At 44.1% G+C, this 19003-nt stretch overlaps 1 long non-coding RNA gene across 1 annotated transcript; it reads left to right on the top strand.

Moving 5' to 3' along the window:
- Window positions 1–12025: 12025 nt before the first annotated feature.
- On the top strand, window positions 12026–17923 carry LOC104605384 (uncharacterized). Its single transcript, XR_016079880.1, has 2 exons — window positions 12026–12667; window positions 15574–17923. It is a non-coding gene; the product is annotated as an uncharacterized LOC104605384 (long non-coding RNA).
- Window positions 17924–19003: the final 1080 nt, after the last annotated feature.

The following is a 19003-nucleotide window of genomic DNA, read 5'->3' on the forward strand; positions in this document are numbered from 1 at the left end:
GAGAGGACAGGAATTTACGAGCATTGAGAAGCGAGAAAGGGGTTCGGGGTAGTGGATATCTTGATACGGTCCCTGGTACTTGGTATGTAATCATTGCGTTTTGTGATTATCTTCTCTGGAGGGCTGTGATTATGCTTTGTTACGAGGTTATTATTGGAAATTACAGTTCATGGAAGCAAACTGCGTTATAACTCGATGTCCACTAGCCGATCGCCGTATCGGATCAGTGGGACCCGTCACATCACAGCAGACGGGTCCCATCCGTGGGATCTCTATCCTGTGGGTTTGGAATACTTGATCCAACGTTACTTGCGTGGGACCCATTCTTCGTAGCTGATGGATGTAATCGTGTAAGGATCTTCGTATCATAAAGTATTAAACGTTTGTGGATTGTACAAAGCATCTGTCTGCCGGGATGTGGGCGATGGACCCACTATTTTGATAGCTGAGTTTGTGCTGGGCCCACCCTTCAGTTGCTACGGCGCGTAGATGTGGTGAAGGGTGTCTTTCATCTTGAGATGATGGTCGTCCTGGTTCTGACGTCCACTCCAAGCCCAAAGCCCAAAGCCCAAAGCCAAAGAGAAAAAGATGGGAATGGGATACTCCGTGGGATCAGAATTGATTTAGATGAAAGTTTAATAAAAACATAGGTGTAAAACGGTGATGTTCTGTGGCAGGCACTGCACGACCCCTGGGCCCTGGGGTCAGGCAGGGCCAAGGGTTTTCGGCTCACGAGCCATGCGGGCCTGTGACTCGGCTCAAGCACGGCTGGGCACGTCATTAATCATTTTATCATAGAATTTTTTAATGTTATTGTATTTTTTTTCGATTTTATTTGTTTATTTTATATTTTTATTGTATGAATTGATTATTCATATTGAATAAAAATTTGAGATGATTTTTTTCAAATTATTGCAAGAATTGAATGTCACTTTTTTCTTTAACTTTTCACTATTTTTCATTTTTTAAATATTTTGATCTTTTAGCTCTATTTGGTTTCTCCCAGCCACCCACACTTTCGGAACTACAGTTGTATTCCCCTGTTGCAAAGATTTAAAGGTTTAGTGAGGAAGTCTTCTGAGAGGCCAACAGTATTATTTCAATCTCTCTTTTGTACTAGGGGACATTTTTTTGGCATTGGTTTTTCCTCCCATTTCGTCAAAGTTTAACTGTTGATTTCTTTGATATTCCATGTTTGAGAATCAGGATGGAACTTAGTTGAGGTTTTTTGTATTTTATCCAAAACCTCGAGGAAAGCCCCCTCTCATCCTTATTGAACAACTCAATAATCCAGAGAAACTGGATGATGGGGTAAGGCGGGCTATATCCTACCTTTGTAATTTTTTTTCCTTTTAAGATTACCATACCTTCAGAGTGAGAATGGTTAAGAGTATTGATACGTTCGATATTGAATGATTACCATACCTTTGGTCAATGGGATTTGATTCTCATTAACCAAGAAACCTGATGCAGTATGATCCAGGGATTCCTAGTTGTTTGTTGACTGGTTTCTTGTTGGTGACGGACAGTATCTAAGAAGATAGAAATGAAGGATTTCTGGGAATTTACCCGGTGGGAATACTATGATGCTTAAGTCAGAACACAGGGGAAAGAGAAAAGAAGAGTGTAGGTCGCGCTTTATCATTGTACTCGAGAGGTTAGCTCGCGAGCAAAGATGTATTCGGTTTTGAGTATGAGAGAGCCAATGTATTCAAAAGTTTGAAGATCCCTTTTCTCTTCTGCCTTGAAGGCTTTTATAGGGGCGTTCTTGTCAGATTGGGCGTAACCGCCACTGGACCCCTGCCACAGCCGTTACCTACTCGGGCTGCGCAGGTGGCCGTTGTAACGTACTCCTTGTCCGGGTGAGTGACATGTCTTCAAAGGGCAGGCGTGCCTCCGCCTGCTGAGAGACGTGGGTGCAGACTGTCGAAAGGACAGGGACTGCACCGTCAGCCAAGGGACGTGGCGCAGTTTGATCGGTACGACCTGTCAGATAGAAGCTTCATGAGGAATGCTCGCGCTGCTCACTCGCGAGCTACTTTGTAGTGAGCTTGGGAATACTTCAGGGTTACCCTTAGTAGAATTGGTCCCTGAGATGACTTATCTGCTTGGGGGCTCGGGCGAGCTGGTTTCTCTAGCTCACGAGCTAAAGTTGCTTCGGAATATCCCCTTCGGGGTAGTTCGGGGAACTCGGAGCTCTTGTTGTAGCGAGCTACGATACAACGAGCTGCTTTATGGGCTCGTTACTTGGTCGTACCAGGCCATGATGTTGAGCTGTTACTCGTGCTGAGTCAGGTCCACGTGTCATAGTTTCGTAGATCGGGCCAAATCATCCTCCATCAATTGCCCCCCACTCCTTGAGTTGAGAGCGTTGCCTTAGCGCGAGGAGTTCATGAAGTATGATGGACTGATTTGATCGAAATTCAAACTTGATTGACTACTCACATTAAATGCGTCCGTGGGAATCAGGATCTTTTCTGACTTTTCGAATTCCGAAAACGTGTAGAATTGTCTCTTAACTCCGGATGTTGTGTAGGCGTCATTACCTTAATCATGGGAGACGTGCAGCCAATCGCTTTTCGGTTTTTAGAAGGTGTGCGCTCAGTACGCCTGCGAACTATTGGATCTGCTTTAATCTGGGTCGTTGATTCGGAGGCGTGGAAGCTATAAATAGGGGGGCCCTCTGGGTCTCATTTTCCCCCACGCCATCTTGCTGTCTTCGGATTCTAAGGTCGCGCATCCATCAAGTCTACTTGAGTTTCTCAATTCACTTCATCCCGTCCCTTTTGGTGAGTCTCGCTTACTGTCAGTCATGTCTGGGTACCCGTACCATACTCGTCATCGGGGCGGTGACCAAGGCGATGATGCTCCCTCGAGCTTAGGGGGAGCTTGGGAACAGGTTCCAGGGGCCCGAGAGACCTCCGGTGATGGAGCCTCCACTTCCCGGGGAAGGGAGCCTGATACTTTCGGCCCTTCCTACATGACAGAGGGGAGACTTAGGTCTCTAATTAGCTATTTCCACCTTCCCAGGGACCTCATCTACTGCCTTCCCACTGATAACTTTTCGTGGGAGCATGGTCCCAATGAGATAGTCATTTTCCAAGAGCAGCTCGAGGCTGGCCTGCGTCTCCCCCTGCACCCCTTGATAGTGGAGGTGCTAAACCATTTTAACGTCACCATCGATCAGCTTCATCCCAATGCCATTCAGAACATGATTAGGACTATATCCTTGTGTTGTGAATACTGTCTTCCCTTAAACCTCGACATTTTTTCTGCTATCCTTTGTATAAAGAATGCCACCCCCGGGGCTCCATCGGAGAGGCGTCTCTACTACTTCTCTCCCCGTCATGGCTACATGCTCTTACATGAGCTTCCGAATAAAATTCCTGCCTGGAAGCGGGATTATTTTTGGGTCTGCAACCCTGAAGGGTGGCCCTTCCCTACTTCTTGGAGGGGCACCATCCAGGACTTTGGGGTCGAGCTGGACCCTGATACTCAAAAAAATGATGTTGTCCTGGGCATCAATAGGCTTCTTCTGCTCGGACTACTTGACTAAGGAGAAGCTCGTGCAGGCCGGCTTGAGCCCGGGTAGGTTGTCTTTTTAGGTCGCGTAGTACTTGTCATAACATTGTGGTCATATACATATACTTCGTTCTTACCGAACTAATACTTTGTGGTTTCTTCTTGGCAGCCATCATGTCTGGTATCGACTCGCGCCGCCTCCTTTCAAGCAACCAGAGGCGCAGAGTGAAGAGGTCCCGCCCCGATCGGACTCCCACCTCGGGGGGCACCGAGTTCAAATCTGCTGAGCCGGTCTTATCCTCTCCGCCGCTTGAGATTCTGCCACCTCCACCCGAAGGCAGAGCTAGTGGGGCTGGCTTCGAAGGGGGCGAGCTCCCACAGCAGGGGGTGATTCCCCCTAATCCTTTCCATCCATTCCCTTATCCGCAGTTCCCAGTGGGGAACTAGGAGGGGATGAATAATTACCTCGTGGCTCGACGGAAGAGCCGGAGGGCGATCTGTAACGACGAGGTCACCAAGTGGGGAGATATGGAGCCCGAGGACCTCGCCGCGTTTGCCTCCTCTCACTGCATGGTGGTAAGTGGTTCTTTCCTTTCTTCCCTCGTTTTGCTTCCTTTTGTTGTCCTGTGATCCTTTTTTTTTTTGTTGGCAGGTGAATACCGCCATCAATGTTGTGGCCCTCCAGGCGCGCATCCACCGCGGCGACGCCATCGACCAAAGGGCTGCCAATCAGAAGCTCCAGGGCGAGCTCGATCGAACTCGGGGCGAGCTCCATGACACTCACAAGTGGAGTGAATCTCAGGAGCTGCTCGTCCGCGACCAGGAAGCACAGATTGCCAGGCTTTCTGAAGAGAGCGCACGTTATAGGGAGGAGTCATCGAGGGTAGTGGCGGAGAGGGAACTCTTCCGACAGCAGGTGCGGGACTTGGAGTCTACTCTTCTGGATCGAACTCGAAATTTTGACCAACTGGTGGAGGCCGAGCGAGAGAAGGCCGTTTGGGATTTCAAGGACTCCCAGGAATATCACGACCTCTAGGTAGAATATGGCTCGAGTTCGTACCGCTCTAGGGTTTAAGCTCTGTCGGTGGTTGGTCCGGAAGAAATTCTCCGGGCTCAACCTCGACGGCATCACTATGAAGGGCCTGTCTCCCGAGACAACGGACCAGGCGGAGGAAGAGGAGCCTGACTCTCCGGAGGACGAGGAGGCGGATCCCTGAGGCTTTGGCGGCATTTTTCTGGACTTCTGGTGGCTCCTAGGTGCCATAAACCCGGTCTTGCAAAGATATTTTGTTGGGCGGTTGTGCCCTTTCGTTTTGTCAAACTTTCCCGAGCTGTTAAGCTCGGTTATTGCCTTGTTATTTTTCTTTCTGAATTTTTTTATGGTTATGAAATTTCTTCTTTTTTTTCTTCTAAGTATGGTGTGCTCTCTTTATTTTTGCTACATACCCGAAGTAGGACTTTTCGATAATCGTTATCCCGAACTGTCCCTTAACCATTTAAGGCATCTCTATGGTGCACAGCGAAGTGATTACCATGTGTGCCCGAACCATACACTTGTCGATTATTCTTTAGTTTAACCAATGCATTGAGACGAGCTATGCTTCGCGGAGTTTAAACTCGAGCTGCTTACGCTTCTGATATTTCGTACTTTGCCTTCATCACCGAAATGGCTAAGTCTTTCTTGATGCCGAGGTGTTAGTTAGCTCAGTGTTTTAGCCCGTAAGTTGGGGGGTGACGACTAGCCCGTTAGTTGGCTAAGTCTTTCTTGTTTGCCCATGCTACGAAGACGACTAGGTCTTATTGCGTCGAGGTCATGTTAGCTCGACATTTTGGCCCTTAGGCTCTGGGAGTGACTCGTAGCCTACTCAGTTGTTACAGGTAATATTGCCTTAACTTGACAATATTCCATGCCCGAGGTACCTGTTTCCCTTCGAGGGTCTCGAGCTCGTATGTTCCCTCCCCGAGCACTCGTTTCACTCTGTAAGGTCCTTCCCAATTAGACCCGAGCTTGCCAACGCCGGGCTCAAGTACCACAACTTTACAAAGGACCAGGTCACCGACGCGGAGGTTCCGCTTCTTGACCCTGGCGTTATAGTACCAAGCTACTCTTTGCTAGTAAGTTGCGGTCCTGATGTACGCGAGGTCCCTTACTTCATTGAGTAGATCGAGGTTGGTACGTAGCTCATCTTCATTCGTCTTATCACTGTACGCCTCTAGTCGTAGCGTAGGTACTTCGATCTCTGCGGGGATAACTGCTTTGGTGCCGTAGGTGAGGTTGAAGGGAATCTCTCCTATAGCAGTTTTCTCCGTGGTTCGGTAAGCCCATAAAACACTGGGTAGCTCGTCTGCCCACAATCCTTTAGCTCGGTCTAAACGTGCTTTCAGTCCGCGGAGGATGGCTCTATTCATGACCTTTGCTTGATCGTTTGCTTAATGGTGTGCAACCGAAGTGAAATTCTGTTGTAGTTCCATATCCTAGCACCAGTTCTTGAATTTGATGTCTTCGAACTGCTTTCCATTGTCAAAGATTAGTGCCCGAGGTAACCCGAAGCGGCACACAATGTTCTTCCAAAAGAAGTTTTGGACGTTCCGGGCTGTGATTGTTACAAGAGGTTCGACTTCTACCCACTTGGTGAAGTAATCCACTGCTACTACTAAGAGTTTCCTCTGGCCTGTCGCTGGCAAGAACGGTCCAAGTATGTCGATGCCCCATCACTTGAAGTCGGCAGCGGGCTGATGGTGGATATTGGCATTCTTCTGGCATTTGTCACATTTTCTGATGAGCTCGATGGCGTCTGCTTTCATTGTTGGCCAATAGTACCCCTGTCGTAGTGCTTTTTGGGCGAGGGCTCTGCCCCCCAAGTGTCCGCCGCACAGACCCTCATGAGTGTCGCGGAGTGCGAGCTCGGCTTCGGCAGGTCGCAAGCAACGCAGGTAGGGGAGAGTGTAGGATCTTCGGTACAGTCGTTTGTCTATTATGACGTATTTGGCCGCCTGGCGCTCTACCCTTCTGGCTGCATTGCAATCTGCAGGGAGGGTCCCGTGTAGCAAGAAGCTCGCGAGCGGGTCAATCCAGCTCGGCTTTGCTTGAATGACGGGAGCTACACGGTTCTCATGGTGATATCGTTGGTGCTGGCTAACCAGGACAGGGTGTCGGCCTCAGCGTTCTCCGACCTCGGGATTTGCCTAATGAAGTGTGACTGGAAGTTGAGCAAAGCCTCTCTTACTTTGGCTAAGTAGGCAGCCATGGTTGGTTCGCGAGCTTCGTAATCTCCTGTGACTTGGTTGACTACGAGATGGGAATCGTTGCAGATGTCGATGTGCTTGGCTTTTACTTCTTTGGCTAAAGCTAGTCCAGCTATCAACGTTTTGTATTCCGCTTCATTGTTGGATGTCGCGAACTCGAAGCGTAGTGCGTACTCCAATTCCGTGCCACTTGGGCCATGCAGAACTATTTCGGCTCCGCTACCCTGCTGGTTCGAGGAGCCATCTACGTGAAGTATCTAGGGCTCTTCATCCCAGTTCGCGCTTGGCTTAATTAGGAGAGATGCCACACTGACTGCTACCTCACGGGGCTCGGACTCAACTAGCCTGGGAGCTCCGGGCTTGCCCGAAGTGGGGGTCTCGTGCTCAACTGGCCTGGGGACTTTGGAACTGAAAGTGCACTCCGCAATGAAATATGCTAAGGCTTGGGCCTTAATAGCAGTTCGCGGCTTGTATTGGAGGTCGTACTCGCTGAGCTCAATGGCCCACTTCGTCAGTCGACCTGAGACCTTGGGCTTAAGTAAGACTTGCCTCAGAGGTTTGTCGGTGAGGATGATAACAGTATGTGACTGGAAGTACGGACGAAGCTTTCGAGTTGCGATGACCAGTGCGTAGGCTAGCTTCTCTATCTCTGGATATATCGTCTCTGCTCCCTGCAATACTTTACTAACATAGTAGATGGGTCGTTGGACCCGATCTACTTCCTTTATCAGTACCGAGCTGACCACTTCGTCACTTGCCAAGAGTTACAGCTCTAAAACATTGCCCTCTTCGGGCCGGGTTAAGAGTGGTACACTAGCGAGGTATTTCTTGAGCTTGTCAAACGCGAGCTAGCAGTCTTGGGTCCACTCGAACCCTTTGCTTTTAATTGCCTTAAAGAAAGGTTGACAGCGGTCCGCTGACTTGGACATAAAGCGACTCAGGGAGGCTATGCGGTCATTCAACCTCTGAACCTCCTTCAACTTCCGGGGTGGTCTCATATCTAAGATGTCCTTAATCTTATCTGGATTGGCCTCAATGCCGCGCCGGTTGACGATGTATCCTAGGAATTTTCCCGAGGTGACACCGAAGACACACTTGTTTGGATTCAACTTCATGTTAAATTGTCGTAGAATTGGAAAGACAGAATGCAAGTCTTGTATTAATTCGTGTGAGAATTGGGTTTTGACGACCATTTCATCCACATAACACTCTATTTTTCTGCCAATTAATGGCTCAAATAGTTTATTTACAAGCCTTTGAAAGGTTTTCCCAACATTTTTCAACCCGAAGGGCATAACTTGTAACAATATAGACCAAACTCTATGATGAAGGCAGTCTTTTCTTCGTCCACCGGGTCCATTCTGATCTGGTTGTAGCCCGAATAGGCGTATAAGAAACTCAGCAACTCGTGCCCCGAGGTCGCATTCACTAGGCGGTCGATTCTGGGGAGGGGAAAGCAGTCTTTTGGGCAAGCTCGGTTCAGGTCTGTGTAGTCGACGCACATGCGTCACTTGTCGTTAGCCTTCTTTACCAGAACGGGGTGGCTACCCAGCTCGGGTAATGGACTTCTCTTATGAAGTCGGCGGCGAGGAGCTTCACGACGTCCTTGTCGACTTCTTTCCATCACTCCGGGGCTAGGCTGCGTTTCTTTTGTCTAACGAGCCTAACTACAGGATCAGTATTGAGCTTGTGAATTATGAGATTAGGGTCTATACCGGCCATTTCTACCGCGGACCTTGCAAAAACATCTAAGTTTTGAAGTAGGAAACTTACTAGTTCAGATCGCAGGGGTTCCTGGACTGAAACACCGATCTGGAGTGTCCGAGCTGGGTCTTCTGCTGAAATCGGAATAGCAACCGTTTCTTCCACGGGTGCAGCTCATTCCTCGCCTTGCTCCGTAGGTCGCTCCAGTTCGAGGTTGTCGGCTACCTTGGTCTTTCCCTTGAGGGCGGCGACATAGCACTTGTGAGACTCAAGCTGGTCGCCCTGCGCTACCCCCACTCCGAAGTTTGTAGGGAATTTCATCGCCAAATGATAAGTGGAGACCACCGCCCGTAGGACATGGGTGATCGGCCAGCCTATTATGGCATTGTACGGGGAGGGGGTCGCGACCATTACGAAGTCATGGTTGAGTCTTACTACGCTGGCCCATGTGCTGACTTCCACAGGTACTGTTATTATCCTGAGGGGCCTGACTTCTTCTCACTGAAGCCCACCAAGGGAGTATTAGCGGGCTTTAAGTCACTTCCCTATAGCTGAAGCTGGTCGAACGCGGCTTTGAAGAGGATATCCACCGAGCTACCTGAGTCAACGAGGATGCGCCTGACCTTGAAATCATTGTAAGATGAGAACTTAGCTTTTGTAGGATGAGAACTTAGCTTTTCGTAGCGTGTTCCCACAGACGGCGCCAATTGATGTAACCGGTTCTAGTCACGTACCAATTTTTTGTGATGTATCAATTTTTTTTGGCTAAGTACCTCGTCATTTGACCTGCTCCCAGGAGAGGATGGTGGAGCTCTCTGGTGGCGAACTACCTGGTGGTGAGCTACTTGGTGACGAGCTCCCTGGTGGTGAGATACTTGGTGAGGCGCAACCCGACTGCTCTCTGCATGAGGCGATTTCCTCTCCTTTGTAGGTGGTGGGAGTTGAGAGACCTGTGAGAACTCCGCCTTTTCCTCCTCTTTGTAGGCGGCGGGAACTAAGGAACCTGCCAGAACTGAATCAGAGGACCCAGGGGTATTTACCTAGTGGAGATTCTCTCCATTTTTCCATTCTCTTCCCACTTTGTCTTTGGGGGTCGGAGTCCTTATATAGCGGTGTCCATTCAAATCAGGCGTAACCGCCTCTGTCAAGTCAGGCATAACAGCCTTTGTCTCTCTGCCGCAGCTGTTACTGCCAGAGCTGAGGTGGCGGGTGCAGGCAGCTATTGCAGGGTACGGCTCTGCCTGGCAAGGGATAGCTCTCAGGGCTGGCAGGCACGGCGCCGCCTAGCGAGAGACATGGGCGTAGGTCTCCAGATCTGTCAGGTACGGTTGTCAGGCAGGAGATCTTCCTGCAATATGCCGAACTGCTCTTTTGTACCGAGCTACCCGAGCTATGTCGAGCTGCTTGTGGCGAGTTCTGCCGAACTGCTTGTGGTGAGCTATGCCGAGCTGCCTGTGGCAAGCTGTGGCAAGGTCTGCCGAGCTGCCTGTGGAGAGCTATGGCAAGCTCTGTTGAGCTGCCTGTGGCGAGCTATGCCGGGCTGCCCAGTTGTCAAGAGGCTGCACTTGGTTTTGCATGAGGTGCCAGGTGTCACATTTTCACTAGAGGGCCAAATCCGCCCTCATCAAGTACTTTTATAGATATAGATATAGGTATTGTGGTTATCATGCTAAGTTACTATGGTGGTACAAGTCAGTTTGGACGGACTCAAGGGCAAGTTCATTGCCTTCTTCATGTCCATGTCGAAGAGTTTTCAGCTCTAGCAAAGGTTGATCACAAAATTAAGGGAAAAGAAAGCCGCGAATTAGTTTGGCTACCAATCATGGATCCGCCCATAAAATCTCTAGAACAAAGTGTTGCTCAAGTAGCTGCTCATATGTAGGGGTGGCGATTTTTTACCCAACCCACTTGACCCACGCAACTCACTTGAAAACCACCCATACACACCCATATATCATGTGGGTCAATATGGGTTGAGCAATCCTTTTGGGTCAAGAGAAAAGGGTTGGTTTAGGGTGGTCATGGGTATCCATAGGGTCAGTACAGAGAATCAATGATGTTTAGGGTTTGAAAGTTGAATAACTCTCTTCCTTTGCATCAACTCTCTTCCTCTCTCTCTCTCTCTCTCTCATCTACATAGGTAGCTCAATTCGGGGGTTCAGATCATTGGCATGTTGAATCTCTCTCTCTCTCTCTCCTTCTAATCTATAGAGGTAGTTCAACCAGCAACAAATCTATACAAATTGAAGTAGAACACAAAATGGTCAAAAGGAATGAGGGTCGTTGGAGGCTCATATTTCAGAAACTCAGATAGTTGAAGGGAGTGGTCAAAAGGAATGGTCAAAATTATTTCTTATAATTTTTATAATTTTTCTTCCTTTTTTTCATCAAATTTTTATTTTTAGCTAATACATATAATTTTCTTAACTTTTACCATTTTATGAATTATACCGAATGTTTTTTTAATAGTGACTTTTTTGAGCTAAAATGGTTGTAGTCTATTTCTATGGAGGTCATGATCGTGATTGGATAAGACCATAAGAAAATTTGTCGAGGGTATGGCGTTAGCTAGTTAGAAAAGAGACTAAAGTTGAAATGGATACCACATTTACATTGAAACAAAGCGACCCAGAGCAAAACTGTGATCGTTGAAAACCTATCCCACTCCAAGATGGCACATAACACATACCTTGAGCTTGAGGATACAACCATGAAGGAGTTGATGATCGTATCAAGTTTTGATGCCAACGAGGATGGATGGGCTTTGATGTTGGGAACTGGGAAGGTCCTCGATTGGATCTAACTGTGAGATATAGTGCAAGACAATTGACTCTATTATTTGAGAGCTTTGAGAGGTGGAGATCCAGAATCCAAGGGCAAGTGAACCTTCTTGACATTGTTGAATGAATTTGTAAGAGAAAACCATACCAGGGCACATTGCATCCATCTAATTGTTCAGAATGTGGGCATGCATGCCATGGAGAATTACTTTCATGGAAAAATGTTGCACTGAATGATAGAAATGGGTATTTACTACGTGCCCGATCTACTATCCAAGAGCTGTACTCACATCTATACATGCCTATGACACATTATAGCTGCATGCACATTGACAATATCTAGATCTTTCTAATACACATTGGTGGTGCTCTGTGGTTAGGGATGTAGGAACAGCTTGTGGGTAGCAGATCCCGAGTGATTATATTTATTGGCGATAGCGATAAAAAAACTACTCAAGTATCCAAAAAATGTTGTCTTTAGGGTGCTTTTGTACATGTTTTTGAAGATTGCTAAGCATTTACTTTTAAGGCATGGTTAATTTTTGGTAAGTTATTTACTCAAGTAAATGCAATTACCCGGGTAAGTTTTTCTTGGGAAACACTTACCCAGGTATGTGTATTTACCCATATTCTTTTATTTTCCAAGTAAAAAAAGGAGGTGATCATTTTAACCATAAAAATTCATTCTTAAAAGGGGCATTTTTGTTCCATTCAAGTGTTGGAAACTTTACCCCAAGTAAGATAGTTAATCTAAAAAAAGAACATGGGATTCTTGGTCGATTTGAACCGAAATCCCATTGACCCTCTCAAAATCCCAAAATCCCAAAAAAGAATGCTCCCAGTTAGTAAATCATGTTTGTATTGTGATTGTCAATTAAAATAGAAGTTTAATTTTCAGGTTCTTAAGCTAACTTTTTTTTTATCTTGTGGAAGTAAGTTTCATTCATTCTTTCTCTCTCTTTCTCTCCCTTCTTCTTCTTCTTCTCCTTTGTTCTTCCCCTTCTAGTCTTCCTACCGGCGTTCGTCTCTACCCTGTTCTCTAGTCACGAAGTAGGCATCACAGCGGCAAGATTCCCCCATTTCTGATTGGATTTCCGGTGATTTATCACCGTTTATTTTATATCTCATCTTATGCTGAAGTTTTTGTCGATCTTCATTGGCGTCGTGGTTCCCCAACCATCCGCCGATCTCCCCTATCTTGCGTTTCCTTCACCGATCGAGCAGAGTTGACTACAGCAAGAAGACTGAAGCTCCCCACTCGAGTTCAAGCAAGACTGTGCTGGAATCGTCCCATCTCCTCATCAATCTTTCTAATACAACCTTCAGTCAGTATCGTCGTCTGAAAGCCAAATCTGTCCGACATAAAGGAATTGGTCCTTCATTGCATCGTTTGAACCGGGCTAAATCCGATCTGGGTAAATTCTATTTTCTCCCATTTTCTTATTTATCATGTTTTATTCTATGGTAGAATACCACTCCCCTGTCAGATGTGGGAAATGGCAATGAAGCTATGCAGAACGGTCCCTGTAAACCCTTGACTGATGACAGAAATGGCGGGATTGCCATATAGTGTCGTCCTCTGTTCTTTTCCATGCATTATCATTTTTTTTTTATTTTTTTATTAATGCCGGTGTTGAGCTTCATTCCTCTTCTTTTGTTCTAGTTGTGCTATCTATTATCAGTTGTGTTTATCATGATCGATCGGAGCATGGATTTTTTTGTCGTATTTTGATGGCTGTTGGATTGTTTAAGCTCATTTTATTCTCGCTATTTCAATTGGGTTGAACGAGGGTTTTCAAATCGGATTAGTCTGAATCATGCTGGGAGATGCTGGGTTTGCTATGTTACATGGTACCGGAAGACTAAAAGAATTAATTGGAACCTACCCTTAGCCACAGAATATGAGAGAGAAAATGATATGAAAAATACATTACATATTATTTATGTATAAAAAATAGAAAACGGGGGGGGTGTAGAAAAGAGAGTTGGGGAGTTTTATGCAAGATTGCTAGGCAAACAAAGCAGGGAGTTTGATGGCTAGAGCTGATGCTATGTTTGGGGAAGATTCAGCAACCTAGAGAGAGGATTAGAAAGGAAAGGGAAGGAAAACCGATTACAAAAAGCACAGGAGTCTCTCAACAAAACCAGAATAAAAAAATATAAAAATAAAAGGAAATCAGCAACAAAAATGGCATAAAATAAAAGAAAAGAAAAGAAAAGAAAAATAAAATAGTGGTGAGTCGAGATATTTTGAGCGGATTTGTGAGTTTGAAGAGTTAGTTTTTCTTTTGGGGTAAAGTGATGGGATAAGGAGGGTGAGAATAGGATGAGTTCGAATTGGTTGGGGGGGAATTAATGAATAATTGCTTAAATAGGATTTAATAATAATAATAATAATCGTAAAGTAAAATAATAACATTGCAAATAAAGTGGATGTGATAATAAGAAATATAATAACAAAATAAATATAAAATATAATAATAAATTTGATACGGTAGATTCTTTTTGTTTGTTCTTGTTTCTTATTCTTATTCTTATTATTATAATTTGTTTTTTTATGCTTATTTGATATCCCTTGTGAGCCCCACCTATTGGACCTGGGAGAGGGGTGTCTAACCCCTTCCCTCTCCCATCCGAGTCTTACCCTGACTTGGGCAATGGAATCACTAATAAATCAAATACACTTTCTGATGTAAATCTTGGATGTCCCATCACCTCCATTTCCATAATTGATGGGTGGCAATTCCTTTCCGGCCCGAGTGGCAGAGTAAGTCATTTTTTCGACACTCACACCCTAATTGCACTAGGACGTTATTATTTGGCCATATGAAGGCCTTATGATGAATATGGGAAGAGATCTTGTGGCATTAGGACTTGGGAAAGTTTATAAGGTTTGTCCTACAGTGTGATGATTTATTTGGAATCCCTAATGTATCCGATTGATTACTTGCTAACAACTACCTAGTTAGAGTAGAATTCTTGGCCAAATACCATATATGATGGTAGTTGGTTGAGATAATGACTCATTATATGGTCTTTCAACCAAATTTTAACACTATTGTGCAAAAGAACTGAACTATCATCAGTTTTTGAGGTCTTGAACTTTTGGAAGATCTTCATAGAAAGACTTGCCAAACACCAGGTTTATGACTTAACTCCTTACCCAAGACATGTTACTCATCTTGTCATCCAGTTTCAAGATTTAGCTTTTCTATCTACCTAGCTAGTACACTCTAACTCCAAATCTCTTGAGAGTTAATATAGATGGGGTATCTGGGTTGTATGGCATTGGTTCTGGAATCATTATAGGAAAATCTCTGGGGAGGTTTATAATAGCTAGATCAAAAGCTACCGCGTGAGGAGGACCTCTGCTGATTTAGGCATTGATTTTTTTTTGAAAGTTTAATTGTTGCTAAGGAGTTTGGCTTTAATGCGATCGATATTAAAGGAGACTCCCTTCATATCATTGACATCCTCTTAGGGAACTATGACCTTGCTCCCTTACTTTCATCCAGAAAATCCTTTCAAATTCCCAAGTCATTTTTGTTAGGCGTTCTGGAAATGAATGTGCTCTCACATTCTTGTTAAATATGTTGTAATCCTTTCTAGTAGTTTACATGGTCTATATTCCTGATTTTTTAACAAGTGTACATAAAGACAACATGACTGTTCATTGAATTTATCTTTGGGTTTTACTTGAAAGGAAAAACATTAAATTCAAAGAGAAAGTGGATACAAAATAAGATAATGGTGTGTAGATGTGAGAGGTGTGTTTTCAACCATAGTTAAACCGACGAACTGAACTCCTTAGGATCTAAAAAACCAAGTGGACCAAACTAGTTGAGTTTATGAACTGATGAACACGTTTGTAAATTGGTTGGTTGGACTAATCCAATGTTTGATATATTTAACCAGCCTCTTGAACCAATTAGATAAATTAACTTGGGTAGGTATGGGTTGAACCATATTTGTGCCAAAGCATTAGGAAATGACTCACTTGGGTTAGATTTGGCGTTGCCACCCATTGGTAATGGAAATAAAGTTTATTTACATTAGAAAACATTTTGATTTATTAGTGATTCCAAAACCTGAGGCTCTAGCTGAATCAGTCCGGGCAAGACTCGGATGAGAGAGGAAAAAGGTTAGACACCCCTCTCTCGGGTCCATTAGGTGGGGCCCACATGATGTCTCAAGTAAACAAAACACAAATAATCGAAAACAGTTAAACAATTATTCAATGAGTTGAAGCAAATAAATGGGAATCAATATAAAGGAAATCGTCCCCGTGAGACTTGAGTTCAAGGTGCTGGTCCCTCTGCAGTTTGGTTGGATGGATCGTTGGTTGCGGCCCTTTTGAGAAACCCAGAAGTGATGTTGCTAGTGCTACCCATCAATTGAAATTGTATTACAAGGCCAAAGCCCAGTAAGATAAGGAAGCAGAGAATAGGCAGCCAGACAAGATGCAAGGGTAACATCGAACCCATCAAACCGAATATGTCCAAGAGAGTTAAGACAGCTCCCAATTGCCCCATCCGAATCCCTATTGGTTCGTCCTCTTGGAGGAAGAAGGACAGCATATTAAACAAGAAAGCCAGTGACAGGGTGCAAACCATGAAAGGCATGACATGATGGAGGTAGTCAGGATGAGGCTGAAAATATATTGCCGCAAGCCCCAGAGCGATGGTCACATTCACTCCCACCATCATCTTTCCAATTTCTGATTTACCCAACCTACGTGCCATAGTTTCTTCCCCTCCACCTCAGTCTCTGTGTCTGTGACAACCTGCAAAAGCGAAAAAGCAAAAAGTGAATGGAGATAATGAAGAGTGAAGGATTGGAGTCGGGAGGAAATATATACCTCTCAAGGGTGGAGGACTAGGTGTAGGTGAAGGGAGATGGGTCGAAGCCTATTCCATTGGTTCCATCTCTTGTTCCTTCTTTTTCTTCACTTTTTTTTAGGATTATTTATTCATTTTATAATAAGCTTATTAGATAAAACTAGGACCATACAACTGACTTTTGTATTTTTTTTGGCAATACAGAGATTATTGTATTTATGCCTTTCATCCGTTATATGTCATCAATTAAAAATAGAACCAGATACAGCCTAAATAGATTGGGAATCGACTACAAAACTCTTAAAAATGTTTCCTCAACTTTGAAGCTATATGTGTTTCTCCCTCAAATCAAGCACAGCTTTATGTCACCCTTATGTAGGCATTTTATCCACTTCCACTTGAGATCCATCATGGAAACATTGAAACACAACAACACACCAGCTATTGAAATAAAAAATAAATAAATAAAAATCATCATAACATTAGGAATTTATTTAAATTGCTGACGTATTCTTATTTCATGGGAGTCCTATGTGACCGTTATCGCCACTGGGATTGAGCCAACTGAAGGGTGGTTCAATTGGTAGTTAATTATTTTATTCGAGCAAAGCCGCGGATTCAATTCCTCCCCTGCTGCCATGCGGACTTTGGGAGAGGAAGGGAGGGAGAGGCTATTAAACTATTAGTGTGGTGCTGTACTATTCAATGGCCCTAAGGAGATTAGGCCGTATCATCATGATTAATTCTAAGAAAATAACTAGTTCAGTTTGAAAAGTTTTTTTTTTTTTTTTTCTTTTGAATACACATTTTGGATACGTCAGATTATATTTATATGGTAACCAAGAAAAAAAAAAGAAAATATTTATATGGTCTATCCCTTTCAGGCTTAATTTGCTATTTGGAAAAAAGCAGCCTACACAATTCCTTGTTTGTCTTTCTATTTAAAAGATCATTGATTATAATTATTCTCACTCTGCACCCATGCTAACATGTCAAGTACACAACTTTTTAGGGAGAAAGACAGTTCAGCCCAGGGTCAGAATTTGTAGGCCCAAAATATTGCTGGGGTAGGTGCCAGCTAGGAATTGATGTCAATTTACGGGCCGGCGTGGGTGTATAGAGTGTGGGTTGTTGACATTTTGAATGTTTATAGCTCTGCAGTGGAAATCAGAAATCTACATTAGGCTTGTTCGTACTTTTCTGAACTTTTTATCAAACTGTTGAGCTTTTCGGTTTATACCCCTCGGATTTGTTTTTTTTTTCTTTTGGAAAAAAATGCTGTTTTAACAATAATAACATGATTAATGGAGGGTAAATTTTTGATTGCCAACTCTCGGTAGGGTAGAATTACCCTATAGCTGTGTTTGGGTTGAAGGAAAAAGTAGGGAAGGAAGGGAAAGGTAGGGAAACCTATACAAACCTCTCCCTACTTTTTCCTTCAAACCAAACATAACCTAAAAAAATTGCATCCACCAATACATTGAAAATATCTCCCTTACATGTATATTAAATTCACCTACACCAATGTATCTCCTCACTGAAAACTAAACATACCTGGTCATATCTCATTTTTCTTCTCACATAAAAGGGAATATTGTAAATATAACCCGTTTTCTGTTTACCAAAAACTAAAATCTTCTTCTAGTGTGGGTATTGTTCTCTTCTCGAGCTTAAGAAGAGTTCTTTCTTTGGCCTAGAGCTATAGCTACAATCACTGCCCACAGAGGCAATATAAAGCTTACAGGAAATTTGGAGTGAAGAAAAATGATGGATTCCTTAATTGGAAAATAGTGAAATACATTTGTGGACTTTGATTGATCAAGAAAAGACAAACAAATCCTAATAAGTTGATAACAGACAATCATTGCCATGATTGGAGGGGAATATTCTTCTGTTATATGTGGAAATGATTCAAATCACAAATTGTTACACTCCAGAGGTCTTGAGCTTGAACTAACTCCACTTTAGCTAATCCTAGGTCCAGGAGACCCCCTTAATTCTCCTGTGGCAACAGACTAATTAGCATCTCTTCCCCCCTTAACATTTGCCCTGTCCTCAAGGCAATGATCTAGAGATCTATTTTGCAAGTCTTCCCATCTCTCCCAATTTGCATCTTGCTGTGGTGCTCCTTCCCATTGCACCAGAACTTTCTATGTCTTCTCTTTTCCCCTTGACCATTCTTCTATTCAGAATTTTTCTTGAAATTGGTTGGAGATTTTTGTCAGCTTTAAGTGGAGGTAAAGTGGGTAGGTAAAGTGGGTAACATAGTGGCTTGGCTACCATCTTTCAGCTTTAGCTAGCCAAGAAACATTAAAAACTGGGTGAAGTTTGCACCCTTCTGGCAATAGGAGGCTATAAGTTACAAGTCATTTTTCTCAATCACCTAGTAAGGCCCATAAAACTAAGCAGCTAGCTTCTAACATTGATGGGTTGTGATGGATGTTTGTAAGGTTGTAACCTTAACCTTAGACACACCATCTCCAATATGGAATTCTCTCTCTCTGAGTGACCCTTATCTACAAATTTCTTCATCCTCTCTTAGGCAAAAACTAAGTTCTGTTTTAACTTCTAAAGAGCTACTTCTCTTTCCTTGAGATCATTTTCAACTGTTGCAACCTTTGTAGTGCTTGGTATGTAGGATATTAAGGTAGGAGGTGGGTAATCATACACTGCCTAAAATGGAGTGGTCTTGGTTGCAGAATGGAAATTGGTGTTATACCACCATTCTGCCAAAGGTAGCCACTTGCTCCATGCTTGAGGTTGATCACTAGTAAAACACCTTTGATAGGTTTTCCAGTGTTCTGTTTTAAACCTTCACCTATCCATCCAATAGGATGGTAAGAGGGGCTCATGTTGAGCTTTACTACTTTCAATTTGGAAACCTCTCTCCAAAATGTGCTCGTAAACACAGGA

The sequence above is a fragment of the Nelumbo nucifera genome, chromosome 8 (assembly GCF_055504915.1).
Source record: "Nelumbo nucifera cultivar China Antique chromosome 8, China Antique-T2T, whole genome shotgun sequence".
In the NCBI taxonomy this organism is placed as follows: Eukaryota; Viridiplantae; Streptophyta; class Magnoliopsida; order Proteales; family Nelumbonaceae; genus Nelumbo; species Nelumbo nucifera.